Source organism: Microtus ochrogaster, chromosome 17 (assembly GCF_000317375.1).
Source record: "Microtus ochrogaster isolate Prairie Vole_2 chromosome 17, MicOch1.0, whole genome shotgun sequence".
NCBI lineage: Eukaryota > Metazoa > Chordata > Mammalia > Rodentia > Cricetidae > Microtus > Microtus ochrogaster.
Genome location: NC_022019.1, coordinates 27,500,858 through 27,507,834, shown reverse-complemented (window position 1 = coordinate 27,507,834; position 6,977 = coordinate 27,500,858). Strand labels below are relative to the sequence as shown.

Genomic DNA, 6,977 nt, shown 5'->3' with positions numbered 1-6,977 from the left:
ATTAAATTCATTACACCTTTAAATGATTACTAATAAATCTGGAGCATAAAAAAAAAGAGCTAGAATGTGATGGATTGAGTGGTAACCATCTCAAAGATAAGTCGACGCTAAGTCCCTGGAACTAAACAGCGTTAGCTCACTCAGCAAAAAGAGAGACTTCGCAGATGTTGTCAAAGGTCTTCCAGGTAAGATGTCATCTTGGATTCTGTGGGAAGAGCCCAAATCCAGCAACTGTTCAGCAAGATGCACGGAGGAACAAGCCAGAGGGGAGATACCCAGAGAGCACAGAGACAAAAGGGCAGATGGGAGCCGCGCAGCCACTGTGAGTCACAGGCAGAAGGAGATGAGTGGACACGAGCAGAGATTCAAGTGATACGGCCAAAAGCCAATAACGAGGAAGACTGCTCCATCACCAGAAATGGTGAGAGGTGAGGCGGAAGTATCTGCCCTAGAGCCTTAGAGAGCATTGTACGTTTAGGTGCCGGCTTAAGACTTCTGTATTCAGAATTGTGAGAGGGCACTTCTGTTATTTTGAGCTGTCAAGTTAGGGTACCACTGCTATGAAGGACCCCGGGACTGATACACATGGTTCGTACAGTGCCTTGTTCATAGCTACTTTACAAATACTTTGTATATATGAAGGACACTGTCTTACTTCTTTAGAGAAGTTTGACTATGGCTCCTTAAAAAACTTAAATATGACTCTTTCTGTGTCAAAGTATATTGTGAAACTTCCAAACAAAGTATTTTTCAATTCACCTACACAGTCATTAATTTATTTTAAATGCATTCCATAATGATAGACTGTAACCGACATTTAAAACGCCCCATTAAACATATTCCCAATAAATGCAATATTACAATTTAGAAACTGGTTCTGGTTAATGTAGATTGCAGCAACATCAACTTTAATCTCTAGATGGCACTATATTATAAGAGATCAGACTGAGAGCTGATTACAATTTTCATATCACATGCTGGGAACGAAGAACACTTTCTTGAAAAAATGAATTTTAGGAATTAGGTACACTTGTTATGAAAGCTTTATTTCACTACATATGGGTAGGTGTCTAATTTTCACATGATGATAGACAATTAAACTGTGTCTCTAAACTATTCTAGCTCACAGCAAAGAGGGTATCATTGACATTTGTTTCTGAATTATTGTTCATATGTGTTGATGGAGAATACATGAAAGCAAATGTGCTGTCATCAGAGTTCAACAAGATTGTATATGTAACTTGTGGCTTTACCTTTGATGATCACGAGTAAAGACTCAGAATTTTCTGTTCATTTTGGTTTCAAATATAAACAACACTGCAAATTTCTTCTTGATCTTCATTAGTAAAATTCCAATTTTAGTCTTGGCAGAGGAGAGGCAAAGCTGCTTGTGTCATCCCTTCCATATCTCTCCTTTTATTTCTTAAACATTCTTGTCCTCCTTTAGCTTTTTGTCTTTTGTCCCCAGTGATCCTCAGGGATGTGACATTTTCTAAGTTCTCAAAGACCTTAGTTATTAGGTTGCTTTCCTTCTGCTTATGTGACAAACTTAGCCATCCAATAATCTGTATGCCCTACTTTACTTTCACAGCCTTTTGAATAATTTCATTTTTCAATGAATAAAAATAAATACATTTTTATCTATTGTTTTGTACTTTAATTATTTGCCTATATGTTTTCTTCACATAGACCCATATCCTTGCATATACAACAGAGGCTCTGATCTGCTTACTTTTATGTACATGGCATTCTCTTAGTAACTGTTTACTGGGTTAGATGGATTTGACAGCAGATATCACACTCTGATGCAAATTCTCAAATGCTCCCTAGTTGGTAAAAAGCCCATTTTCTTGACCTTTAAAGAGCCCCAGTATCTGAATATATGTGACCTGAAGTAAAAAACGAGGTTTTTAAGGATAAGAATAAGTATACAAACTTTTCTTGGCAGCCACCATTTATTTTAATTTTTCCATTGTCTATGTATAAATAAAAAAATACAATCTCAAATTCTTGGCTGTTACTTCTCCTTCAGATCTAGAATTAGCAGATAGTTCTTTTTTCTCTCGCTCTGAATTTTTTAGGGTGGTATCAGAGCCTTGCTCTGTAGCCCAGACTGGCATAAAACTGACTATAGAGTAAGGGTGACCTTTGTTGCAAGGCAATCATCTGCCTCAGCCTACTGAGTATTAGCATTACCGGTAGACACCATCCTATCCAGATATTTGACAGTTCTTCCTGGAGCAGTAGTTTACTTCAAGAGAAAAGCCATCTACATTCCTAAACTACAGCACACATTTTCCATGTTATAGAACACTTACTGGACTCTCACTGTTTATTTCTTCATCTTCCCGTTTTACCAGAGCTTGCATTTTGCAAGGACAGGAACTTTAGGAATCTTATGTGGTCTTTTATGACCAACCACATGTATGTACAGTATTCATGTGGCAAACATCTATGAATGGAGCTAAATGGAAACATCGCAATGAAAAGAAAACAACTGCATTATCTGCACTGCCAGTATATTGGTATATTTACTGACCGTTAATGCTACACGGCATATTAAAAACCAAACATATTAACATTATATATGTACCTAGATAAAAAGACAGTATTGCTGGAGGATTTGTTATGAAGAATGCAAACAATAGAGCAGTGGCCAAGATAGATGAAGTACCCTGCCTCAAAGGAGCCTCCGTTATAGGGAGGTGATGACAGCAAATCAGGAAGCAAATATAAAGCAGAGCAGACAAATATATAAATAAAAGATATGCAAGAGTAGAAAATCATAGTGATGATTATGCATATATGCAACAAATAAGGCTGTTGAAGGTCCTTGCTTTGGCGGCACATATACTTAATTTGGAACGATGTAGCATGAATTCTAGTTGTTTTTAATAAAAACCGAGAGTTAGATATTGGGAGGTGAAAGCTGAGAGATCAGAGAAGCAGTGCAGCCAGCCACTAGAGAGATCTTTTACTTCCGCCGAATCCTCAGATCAAAAGGGTAGGGAGATCCTGTCCTCAGACTGCCTTCTCTGGCTGTGTCCTCTGACTCCAGACTGCATCTCCAGACTGCACTGAACTCTTGTCTCCTCCAGCCTTATATTCCTCTCCCTGCTCATCCATATTCCTTCCTGTCTCCATCTTCCTAGTGCTGGGGTTAAAGGCATGGGGTGCCCAAGTACTGCAATGAAAGGCGTGAGCCACCACCACCTGGCCTCTAGTGACTTAGCTCTGCGCTCTGATCTTCAGGCAAGATTTATTTGCTAAAACACAAACAAAATATCACTGCTGAATGATATAGAGAAGATTGACAGGGCTCCTGAACAAGAATGGCATACATATTTGTGAAGAATTACCTATTTTTAAAAATTTTACACACACACACACACACACACACACACACACACGCACATACAACCATACATACACACAAATGTTAGTTGTTCCAGCTAGGCTTTGAGGAGATAAAATTGGCATGTGATCTTAATGAAGAGGAGGAATCAGTCTGCCTGAAGCTAGACTTTCCTTCAGTGGGTAGTTTTGTCAAGTTATGAAACAGAAGCTTAGCTGGTGTGTTTCAAGAAAATGAGTAAGGCTCGAGTGAGCGATGGAAACTAGCTGGTGTTAAAGGTTCAGCCACAGAAAAGACTTGATTTAGATCATTAAGGATCTTGTAATACCTGACAAGGACTTGGATGCTTTCGTGGTACAAAGTACTCGTCCTGGAACAATGGGGGAAGTACAAGTGGTCAGTTGTGGCCAGTGTTTCAGTTCGGGCTTCCAGAGTATGCTGACAGGATTCTTGTAAAGTATAAAGAGTCAATACAAAGATGATTCTAGGCGTTCCCATCAGACCACCTGGGAAAAATGGGGTATTGTTTACTGAGATAGTTAAGAAATGAAAGCCAAAAAGTAGAAACAGGGAGGCTTTCTTTTTAAGATGATAAAGGTTTCAACACATGTGCATGCTAGCAGAAATGATGACAGAGAGCTAGGGCTGAGCGTTGACTGGGAGAGCAGGGTAGAGATTCAGGACTTCGTGTTGGCTGGAAGAACAGGGTAGAGACCCTAGGACTGTCTGTTGACTGGGTTGTTGTAATAGGAGTGGTGGGGCTGCGTCCCGGCCACCCGGCTCCTGCATGGCTAGCTTATGCCCCGAAATAATTACACAGAAACTGTATTCTTTTGAACACTGCCTGGCCCATTAGTTCCAGCCTCTTATTGGCTAGCTCTTACATATTGATCTAACCCATTTCTAATAATGTTTGTAGCCCATGAGGTGGCTTACCAGGGAAGATCTTAACCTGCGACTGTCTGGAGTGGGAGAATCATGGTGACTGCCTGACTCACCTTCCTTCTCCCAGCATTCTGTTCTGTTTACTCCACCCACCTAAGGGTTGGCCTATCAAATGGGCCAAGGCAGTTTCTTTATTAATTAACCAATGAAAGCAACAGATTAGAAAGAAATCACTCCCACATCACTGGGTGAGCAGGCTGTGGTGCTATACAAGAGTTACCTCAGAAAGATCACCCTATGTGGAAGGAAGAAACATAAAGAGTTATGGATCCAGAAAAGAGTAGATTCTTTTTTTTTTTTTGAGTATGTGCTCAATAGTGGTATAGATCTGTAGTCAGACCTTTTTCTCAGGATCGTCAGCTCACCAATAATGACACAGAGACTTATGATTAATTATAAAAGCTCAACCAATAGCTTAGGATTTTTATTAACTAGCTCTTAAAACTTAACCAGTTTTTATCAATCTACTTTTTGTCTTGTAGCTTTATTACCTTTACTCTGTATTGCCCATGCTGCTGCTTCTTCTCTGTCTGGCTGGGGATTCTGCATCATTTCTTCTTCTTCTTCTTCTTCTTCTTCTTCTTCTTCTTCTTCTTCTTCTTCTTCTTCTTCTCTCCTCCTCCTCCTCTTCCTCCTCTTCCTCCTTCTTCTTCTTTTTCTTCTTTTTCTTCTTCCCAGTGTCCTGTGTGCCTAAAAATCCCACCTAGCTATTGGCCATTCAGCTTTTTATTAATCCAATCAGAATGACACATCTTCACAGTGTACAAAAAAAGATTATTCCACAACATAGGTAGCTGAAGGTAGCATATATGTGGACTGTGGGCCATGGAGAAATCAAACTGGTCCTGACCAAGAAATCATCGTTTCTATTGGATAGCTTTCACTCTACTACAAGATGTTACGCAATCCAGTGAGGGAGAAAGTAATCAACAATAACACCCAGCTGTGACTCTGGCAACCACAACAACCACTGGTCTGACAAGACATGCTCATTGGAGCAATTGTGGCACAAACATTTTGGGAGTAGCCAACTGTACATGCCCTGTGTTATATTTCCCATCCTTACCTGGCTTATGCTTTTTATATTACATTACACTCTCTTTAAAGACTTTACTTAATTATTTTTAATTTTTTCTATTACTGTCTATAGACATCTTCTTTTATTTCTTCACCACATCAGCACATTTTCTTTCTTTTTTCTTTTTTTTGTTTGTTTTTTGAGACAGGGTTTCTCTGTGGTTTTGGAGCCTGTCCTGGAACTAGCTCTTGTAGACCAGGCTGGTCTCGAACTCACAGAGATCCGCCTGCCTCTGCCTCCCGAGTGCTGGGATTAAAGGCATGCGCCACCACCGCCCGGCCTCAGCACATTTTCAATTGTATCTGCTTAGAGGTTTTCTCAGTCTGGACCTGGGTTTGTGGCTCTGGGAAAATGTTGCAAAATGTTGCAAAGTCCTTCTGTGCCTCTGTAGACTCCTTGTAAGGCTCTACTTAGCACATGGCCCAAGCATCTGGCTCTGTTCCCTTAGGTCTGTGCGCCTGGAGCCATGTTTACCTGCCCCAGCTCTGAGAAATTGCTGGGCCAGTAGGCGTGTCTACCTAGTCCTGCTGAGGAGCACACCAGCTGCTCACAGGCCCTCCACTTGAATATATGTGCCTCAGTATTGGGCACCAAATGTAATGGATTTTTCTTTGGATCACCAGCTCTCGAATAATGACATGGCTGTATTATGAAAGCTTGGACTTAGCTTAGGCTTGTTCCCAACTAGCTCTCAAAACTCAGATTAACTTGTTTATAATGTCTACACTCTGCCTGTGGCTCATCACCTCTCCTTGGTGCAGTATGTCCAACTATTGAATCGTGCAAGCCTCAGATTCCTTCTAGAATTCCTATCTCTCTTTGGAGGTCCCACCTATCCTCTTCTGCCTGGCTATTGAACTCTCAGCTCTTTATTAAACCAATCAGAAGGTGCCTTAGGCAGATGAAGTAAAACAGGGACATGTCTTCACATCCCTGTGTGATCAACTATCCCATAACAGTAGAGTAAATTGGAAAGAACTGTAAAGATCTTGACTAAAACTTGCATGACAATATGGCTATTGTGAATTACTACCAGCAGAGGCAAACTCTAGAACCCATGCTTTTAATACCAATTCCACATTAACTCATTGAAAATGTCAGGGGCGGCCAGGCCTTGGGAGAAATACCTGAGAATATCCAGAACAGCTCTAGGTTCCATGCAGTATTCTAGTATCTGTCACTGGTAGCAGAATTCCAAGATGGCCTGTAACAGTCATTCTCCGTGACAGGCATGGAGCCTGCATGGTTTTGTACTAGATACCTTGACCTCAGTCAGAAAATGGTAATCCTGCCTCCAGGAATCCCAGAATGAGACTGTGTCTGAGAGCTGCCCCCCAATTTTATATTTATCACTAGGGCTGGGATTAAAGGTATGCACCACTGGGATTAAAGGCATGCACCTTTTGATTTCTATGGCAACTCGTATGACTACTGGGATTAAAGGTGCGTGTTATCAAAACCATAACTAGTCTATAAGGCTGACCTGTGGGACTGTTTTACTCTCAGATCTTCAAGCAATCTTTTTTTTTTATTGAAAAAAAAAGGAAAAAAAAAAGTTTCCGCCTCCTCCCAGCCTCCCATTTCCCTCCCCCTCCTCCC

General features: G+C 40.8%; 1 non-coding gene across 1 annotated transcript; it reads left to right on the top strand.

Moving 5' to 3' along the window:
• Positions 1–3,261: 3,261 nt before the first annotated feature.
• Positions 3,262–3,367, top strand: LOC113457062. The gene has a single exon (XR_003377709.1). It is a non-coding gene; the product is annotated as a U6 spliceosomal RNA (small nuclear RNA).
• Positions 3,368–6,977: the final 3,610 nt, after the last annotated feature.